Here is an 8,230-nt window from a genome sequence, read left to right as displayed (position 1 = left end):
TTATCCACTTATCTCAATTTTCACTATGAAATTAGAAGTGCCTTTTTTACCTTATACATGATTTGGGAGTTAGTATGTTGTATTAGGGTTTGGTTGTGTTTCCTTATATTATAACTGACATGAAAAACCAATTATTTGCATGGCATGAAAAACTTTTAGTTTTTCATAGTGAAGGGGGTTTGGTTAATTGACATGGGTATAGCCAATTGTGAAATCGAAGCTTTTTTTGGGATTTTTATGTGACATTAAAAACTAGTCTAGTTTTTCATGGTGAAAAGAATTAGCTTTCTTTTCATTTTTGTTGGTGTTGTTAGTGAGAGAAGAGAGGTGAAATTAACTCATGCATTATAAGAGAGGACACAATCATGGAAATTAGAGTTTTAACATATGGAGAATATGTGACATTAGTTGGCTTGTGGTGGCAAAGAAATGGTATATTTGTAAATAAGGGCTCGTATAAAGACTTAAGAAGACCATGGTGTCAATAAGTAAAGAAGGGTTTCAAAATAAGCAATGCAAGCAGAGTTTTGCTCTTATCTGTGACTCATAAGCTATAGCTTGTTAGATAATGTTGATGAAGATGGAAGCATGCGCCTATTTGTGAGGGTGACGATGGCAATAAGGATGGCAATGATAGATTGTAGATTGTAACAGCTGGAAATTGCACAAGAAGGACTTCGAGGGAGAGAGAGTAAAAGCGAAAATGATGGCATTAAGGATGGCAATGGCAGATTGTAGATTGTAACATATGGAAATTGCACAAAGACTTCGAGGGAGAGAGAGTAAAAGAGAAAATGATGCACTAAGGGGAATCAAATCTAGATTTAGGTATAATGAAGTGAATAGGGTGACTAAAATAAAAAATAAGGTAGGTGATTTTTGAATTCCCCACTCGCCTTACGACACGTGTCAAGAGTAAGAGTAAACTAGTCATTGGAAAGCATGTTTTTCATGGTGTGAAAAACATGAGTGATTTGTTGAGTGATTTGTTTCCTTTTGGCTTGGACCCTCTCCTTGACATTTAGACAATGCATTTATCGCATAGATATGCCAAAATGATGAGTGCAAGAAACTGTGAAAATGTAAGAAGTTTTTCCCGACGTGAAAAACTAGTAGTTTTTCCTGGCATGAAAAACATTTGATTTGAATAAGTTTTGAGTAATTGTTGTTACTGATGTGTGATCATCAATTTTTCCCAAAAATTTTCACGATGTAAAAATCTCCATATTTTTCACAACATAAAAAACCTTTGGTTTCTCTTGTGTGAAACTTCCCTTTAGTTTTTGCTTTTGAGTGATTTGGAGATGATGGAAAGGATGTGCCAGTCTTGAGTAGAGGTACATTGTGTGTGTGGCATGAAAATCTTCATGTTTTTCATGGCATGAAAAACTTGATTGGTTTTTCACATCTACATTTTTTTATTCTTTTTGCTTGCTCTTAGCACCACCATGGGTTACTTGGGTGATCGTACCCAACTATACCTACATGTTCCACTGGAGCTTGATGGTAAGTGTTGATGAAGGTTCTCCAAGTCATCTTTGGAACACTACACTATAGCCCTTGGCACCACCATGAGTTCCTTGGGTGATCATACCCAACTATATGTTCCTGTTAAGCTTAATACGAGGTTCTTTAGCTTATCTTTTGAACATTGTAGCTCTTCTTTGGATCATCATAACTCTTGGCATCACCATGGATTCCTTGGGTGATATTACCCAATTATACCTAGATATTGTTCTCCTAGAGCTTGCTCTGGTAAGTGTTGATATGTTGGAATAGTTGGAGTCTCAATGGTGTGAAAGGTTATTTAGGTCTTGTGGAGTGCACATTAAGTGCAATCACTCTCTCTATTGTGCTCCCTCAATGGTGTGAAAGGTTATTTAGGTCTCTTGGTGTGAACACATTAGGTGCAATCACTCTCTCTATTGTGTTCCCTCTGTGTGTGTGTGTGTGTGTGTGAAGCACTATGTAATCTCAACATGGTATTAGAGTCACTATACACCTCTCACCTTTGTGTTTTTCATTCCAATCATCATCATCCTCAACATCAACAATATCGTGTGACGGATGAGCATAGGGTAGATAGCATGAGAAGAGGGGTTTAAGACCTTGGCTATAGGCTCTCCCACCAACACGCGGGCTGTGTCTAGTTGTTTAGCTAGTGGGAGCGCTTGAGATTCTTCCTTTATCGAAGTGTTAGTTTGTATCTTTACCATAATGACAAGGAGCTAACTATCCTAATGTAGAGGGTGATAGAAGTGAAAGGTTAAAGAATAAGTTTATAGGGTGGATGAGAGGGTACATCGAGAGGATCGATTCTTGGAAAAAAAAACAAGACTTCCAAAAAAAATCAAATCACTTCGTGTTGATTTGCTTGATTTTCTCCTTCTTTGGTCTTTGTGAAATCACCTTATGAGTCTCTTTTTACTTCTTCCCTTGAAGTGTTTTTTGTTTTTTTATTTTTTCCCTTTTTAATGGTTGTTGAATTCAATTCAATCTCTTTAAATTTTTGGAACGTATAAAAAATATATTTATTAAAAAAACACTAAAACGGCCATGCGGATGTCAATGGCCAAGTCCCATGGATTCACGTGAGAACTTTTGGTAACCACACCACCACATGCGGCTACAGAACCACCCATAATAATCGCACAACAGCACTGTCGACACCAAGCCATGGGCTAACCAGCCAAAAGCAACAGTGGGACTCTAGAAAAACTTGAACAGCTATCATATGCTTGGAGACACAAAATCTAAATATTCTTTCAATCTTATGATCTATGGAGCATACTGGAGCCGACGCAATACCAATTATGCAACTAAAACTACTATAAACAATAGAAGAGAAGTCGACGAAAGTGATGATCAAATTTATGAGACTCAACAAAGTTTACAAAGACAATATGGAATTGACGTCAAAGCATGGCAATTAAAGGAGAAGAAAGTGATGAGTATTATTGCTCAAATACTGAGTCAAATAATAATTCCACACATCAAATATTATGAATAGGCTAATGATATGTGGGGAGACACTCTCAAGCATGTTTGAAAGTGTGTCAAAGTCTTGTAATATACAACTTAGAGGAGAGTTACATACGATCAAGAGGAATTAATCAATGTTTGATTATGTTACAATTATCAAAGGTATATGTGATCAATTAGATATGATTAAGAGATGGTAGAAATATGTATTAGGTCTCTTGGAAGAGACTTTAAGATATTCAAAACATCTTATCTTGTCTCAAAAGATAAGTTACCAAACTTCAGAAACTTGTGACAAAGATGATTCTTGAAGAACAAATACTTGACAAAAGCTCATCAAAAGAAGACTGGAGAGATGAAAGTGGTCTATATACCAGTAAAAGAAAAGCCAGAGGAAGAGGCCAAGGACGAGACATCACAATCAAAGAGGTGGCAAATTTAAAGAGGTCGAAGAAAATAACCATGACTCCAAAAACAAGGGGAGTCGAAGAAACACCAAAGAGGATGAGGTGGAAGTTAATCCCCAAATCAAGGAGGCTATGAAGGAAGAAGAGAACAAAACAAAAAACATGGGACATTGAGCTTAAGATCGCTATTCAAAGCAAAGAGACATAAGGGATGGCACTTTGAAGCAAGGCAATTATGCCTCAAACGAAGGAGAGAAAAAAGAAGATATTTTTGACAATGTGTCACGATCTATGGTAGTCTTTAAACTTATTTGCACCAAAATAATAAGTCACTAAAAAGAGGAGGATATCCACTAGAGACAGTACACCACACCCTTCTACTCACCTTGGAGATTCTCAAAGGCAAGAGTTCAACATTTGCAATGTTCTTTATGCTCCAAGCGTTACAAAGAACTTAAGTCAATTGAACAAGTGAACAGATTGTGTTGCAAAATCTGTAAGGAGCAATAAATATAGATGGGTATGTTATACAAAATTATCAAGGCACTAATTTGTGGTTGGAGCCGTAAACCTACATAACAAAACAATGACCATGGTCCTCTTAAACCTAAACACTTGATCGCAATAACTGCCACGTTGAATCACAACGTCTAATGTCCATGACTGCCCATCACGAGACAAAACGCTACGCCAAGTACTAAATGTTCACTTCTAACTAGGTGCAAGACAGTGCGACTGTAACAAGGAAGCTAAAGACAGCGCAAGCTATTTCCTTTTGACGCTATTAGTTCCATACTACAAGTGATCTGATCCAAATCCAAAAAACTCTGGAAGTACCACTGTGCCAGAGGCATGGTTAGCAACCACAGGTCCAAAGCATCCCACCGGGTCCAAAAAACCATCCTCCAAAACAACAAGCCAACAGAACTGGCAGGGGGAGGGGCATCCTCAAAAGCATCACAAAGAGATGAAGAGATAGACTCCTCACAGTGAGGAAACGAAGCAAGAGTATAAAGTGCAGTGGCAAGAAAGTCCTCAAAAGCTTCACACATAGCAGAAGACTGTTCTAGAAGTAGAACTAGATCCCAAGAATCATCAACAAATAAAGGATCCATGTGAAAGGATCACACCGCAAAAGTGCAAAACACCCTCCTTGTTTTGCAAATACTGCAAAGAACACAAGCTCGGACAGAATAAACTCTGCTCAGGATCTCTGAAAAGATCACTGCTCTCCTCCAAATAACTGTAAACTCCTGTCAAAGAAGAAAGTCTCCACAGATACAACACAGCTCCCGAAACTGATCCTCAAGTGAAGTAGCTGGAGAAAGGCCGCCTCTGAGTGTAGAAACTCTTGTGGGAAGCAAAACGCAGCCAAAACACAGCTATCCAGCAAAAAATAGCACTCCACCACCAACAGAAGGCAAGGAACATGTAGAAAGCGGGAAACCGTGTAGGCGAGGAACAAACACAGGTAGAGATGCTCCAAAATCAGCAAAACGCTGACTGAAATTTGAAATTCAGAATCCTCCTCAAGTACCAACCTGCCTCCAAAGCCACAATCCAAACAAGAAACCCGCTCTGCAAGTGACCTGTGTCCACTGGAGAAGAAAACGCAGCCAAACAAGGGCTACAAACCTGAAAATTCAGGTCAACCAGTGTCACGTAGGCTGTAATGCCTGTGATGACCGACGGCAGACCGGATGGCCATGTCCGGGGTTCAGTGGGAGAGGACGCCCATGCGGAGTCATGGGCGGCCAGGCTAGTGTGGACGGCAGGCCACACACTATATAGCCTGGGGGATGAGGGGCAATCCTCATTCTTCCTCTATGGCTGGGTGGTGAGCCAGAGGCCATCAATTGGTTTGGTGGTAATTTGATGGTATGGGACATCAATTCTCACGGAATCGACTGTAGTCTTGGTGGAATGGGACGCCAAGGCTTGTGCATGTAACTTGACTCTTTGGCAGGTCTGTATGTACACTTGTCTGTAGTGATAAAGTGTGCAAGATAAAATTTGAACTTTGAAAATTACCAAATATAGCCATAAGATGGGATAAAACCCAGTTACAAGTTCGGAGAAGCTGTAGGTAGCAAGACCATGATGGTGTGCTAGTGCTAACAGAGTGATTTAGTTCCAGAGTGATCTAAATCTAGAGGTTAGCAGTAAGACTAGCTTGGTTGGACAGTTTCATGCATGGGGGACGCCCTATAGCATTTTGCAAGCGTAGTCTTGCCTATGTTCAACATAAGTGTGCAATTGTGATCACATTTTAAATGCTACCATATGAATTTGGGAAATATATTACTTTCCTACATAAGCAATTGTAATATTGCATGACCGGCTATTTTGCTTACAAAGTTCATGTGCGTGTAAACCCTATAAGTCGTATGACCCCTGAGAAATGAGTGGAGCATTTCTAGGATTTAATAAGGTTTTACATGGCAATAGTGAGTAGTATCTCACTCCAGATGAGCCTGATTGTTGTTAGTATCGGATCCGACATGTGTAGTGTACATAAACTCGGGCTGAGTTAGGATAGAAGGCTAAGCCGGAGAGCTTAGTGATAAATCCTACTGTATCTGGTGAGTTTTGACTTAACCGGAGTGTTAAGAAGTAAACTCAAAGTCTGGGGCTGAACCGGAGTGTTCGGAGGCAGACATATCTTTTGTTAAATCGGAGAATTTAGCAAAAGATGAGCTTGGGGTGAACCATGGTACCCAGGAAAAAAGCTCTTCACACTAAAATAGTGCACAATGATTTTAGGGTGATAAAAATCCATCGCAGGAATGTTTTACAACTTTCCATAAATGATAGATGAAGACCATGTACTTTACGGAGTTAAAGTACATAGGTGGTGACTTCGGCGCCACATTTTTTGTAGGAAGTCACCAGTGGTGTGGTTAGGTCAGCCGAGACTCCACAAGACCTATGCACTAGTTTTTAAGTTGACCTCTATGATAAGGACGTCCAAAAATTCGTGTTGTAATACCAGAAATTGTACTGCAATGTGCAATGGAGGGGTCAATTTGTGTAGTCACTTCTTAGCAGCAAGTGACTTAAGCATCTTGTTATAGATGGCTGTATATGGTACTCCCACTTGGGGGAGGTACGCCATTGGGTACGGAGTTACTCACAGACTAGTATGGAGCTACTAGTGTGATGATAGTGGGTACGTAGTTACTCACTACTAATACATAACTGCTAATAACATTAAGATCCTCGAGTGAAGGATACTCTAGATCAACATTTTAAATTACCGAACCACAATCCATGAGTATCGAGGTACTCATAAATATGTTGACGTTGCTCAAATCGAGGGACCAATTTGTTCGATGGTATGGAATAAGCAAGGAGAGTGGAGTAACTTAAAAGTTACACATCACTAGTCCTAGTGAGTTGTCGAGGTCATCCGTAGTTTGATGATCCCCTCTACCTATCAGATAACATTCAATTTTGCAAGCCCTGGCATTAAATCCGTAGTGATTATGAGTTGGGTGTGAGATATGGTTATGAAGTTCTTACAAGAGTACTCGTTTATTTGCTTGTCATTGGTTATAGCTTGGTAGAGATTGCCACCTGTGATGGGTAGGTAGCTTTGCCGCTATAATGAGGAGGCAGCAAATAATGTTCTCATAGTTATACTTCATACCAACACCAAACAGGGATAGGATGATATTCCTAAGTTCATCATCACGAAGTACTGTGATGTTTGCATTTATATTGAATGTATAATGTAATGAGACATTGGGCTTGTGTAATTACCATCAATTATCTAGCAACCTATGGCTTCGCAGCAGCAAGCTCAGTCATTATCTGTGGATTGATAATGTGGTTTTTAGTAGTTTGGAATTTTCTTGATAGATGGTACAACCCACCCAAATGATTCATAAGTGTGTAACCGCTTATGAAGGATAATAATATGCAACAATGAAGCACTTTGTTATAAGTGTGAAACCACTGATCTGTTGCAAAGCAGTTTATCAATAGTACCACCATATGTGCGTAGACACTATACCACATCTTCGGTACAAGATGTTTAAAAGTTTCTTGGAAGGACTCAAGAATAAAAATATATTTAACACGGTCTAGATTTGTTCTTGGACCTACGACACTAGCGCGTAGTCCGCTTGAGAGTACAGTTTTTGAGGACAAAAACCTTTCTTGAGGGAAAGGAGGGATATCCCCAAATATCACATAAACTCGAATAGTTGTGTGAGTCCAGACAATACTTGAAGGGATATGTCTGGTAATAGCAACAAAGAAATGTAAGTGATTGGATGTAACTCCAGACACCCGTAGTGGTGCAAGAATCTTTATCAAACATCTCCACATACTATATGATCTGCTCGCATATATAGTATGGCATAAGAGATAGGAAGTTTGATTGTTATAGTTGAAGGGAAATCTTCAAAAGTTACATTTACTTTGAGTTAGAGTGGAGTTTAACCATCCGTAGATTGATGGTAGTTAGAAACTCAACAAAATTCTAGAGCATATGCTTGTGCAAAGAAGTTACTCTAAGAGAGAAAGTATCTCTCAGCTTTGGAACTAATCCTTGTGATGCATGATTAGATTGGCTCTAGTTTATTTCTCCTATGGTGGCCGTAGAGCTTTCCAACGAGAAGTTTTAACAAGTTGGTGATGCAACATGGTAACGTAGTCTACAAATATCTAGTAGCATAGTCTAAGAACTTGAGCTACTAGAGTGCTCTCCAGTACATTAGCTTCTGTGCTAATGACATGATGCAAAATCAAGGTATGAAATACCAAATCATGGCTTGTGTGAGCATGATCCTGTCTTTACAGAGGTCTGGCGTGCTGTACGCGTACGCACTGTCACA

The sequence above is a fragment of the Cibotium barometz genome, chromosome 2 (assembly GCF_041138505.1).
Source record: "Cibotium barometz isolate CiBa-2024 chromosome 2, ASM4113850v1, whole genome shotgun sequence".
NCBI classification, from domain to species: Eukaryota; Viridiplantae; Streptophyta; class Polypodiopsida; order Cyatheales; family Cibotiaceae; genus Cibotium; species Cibotium barometz.
Note: the sequence above shows the minus strand (reverse complement) of the source record.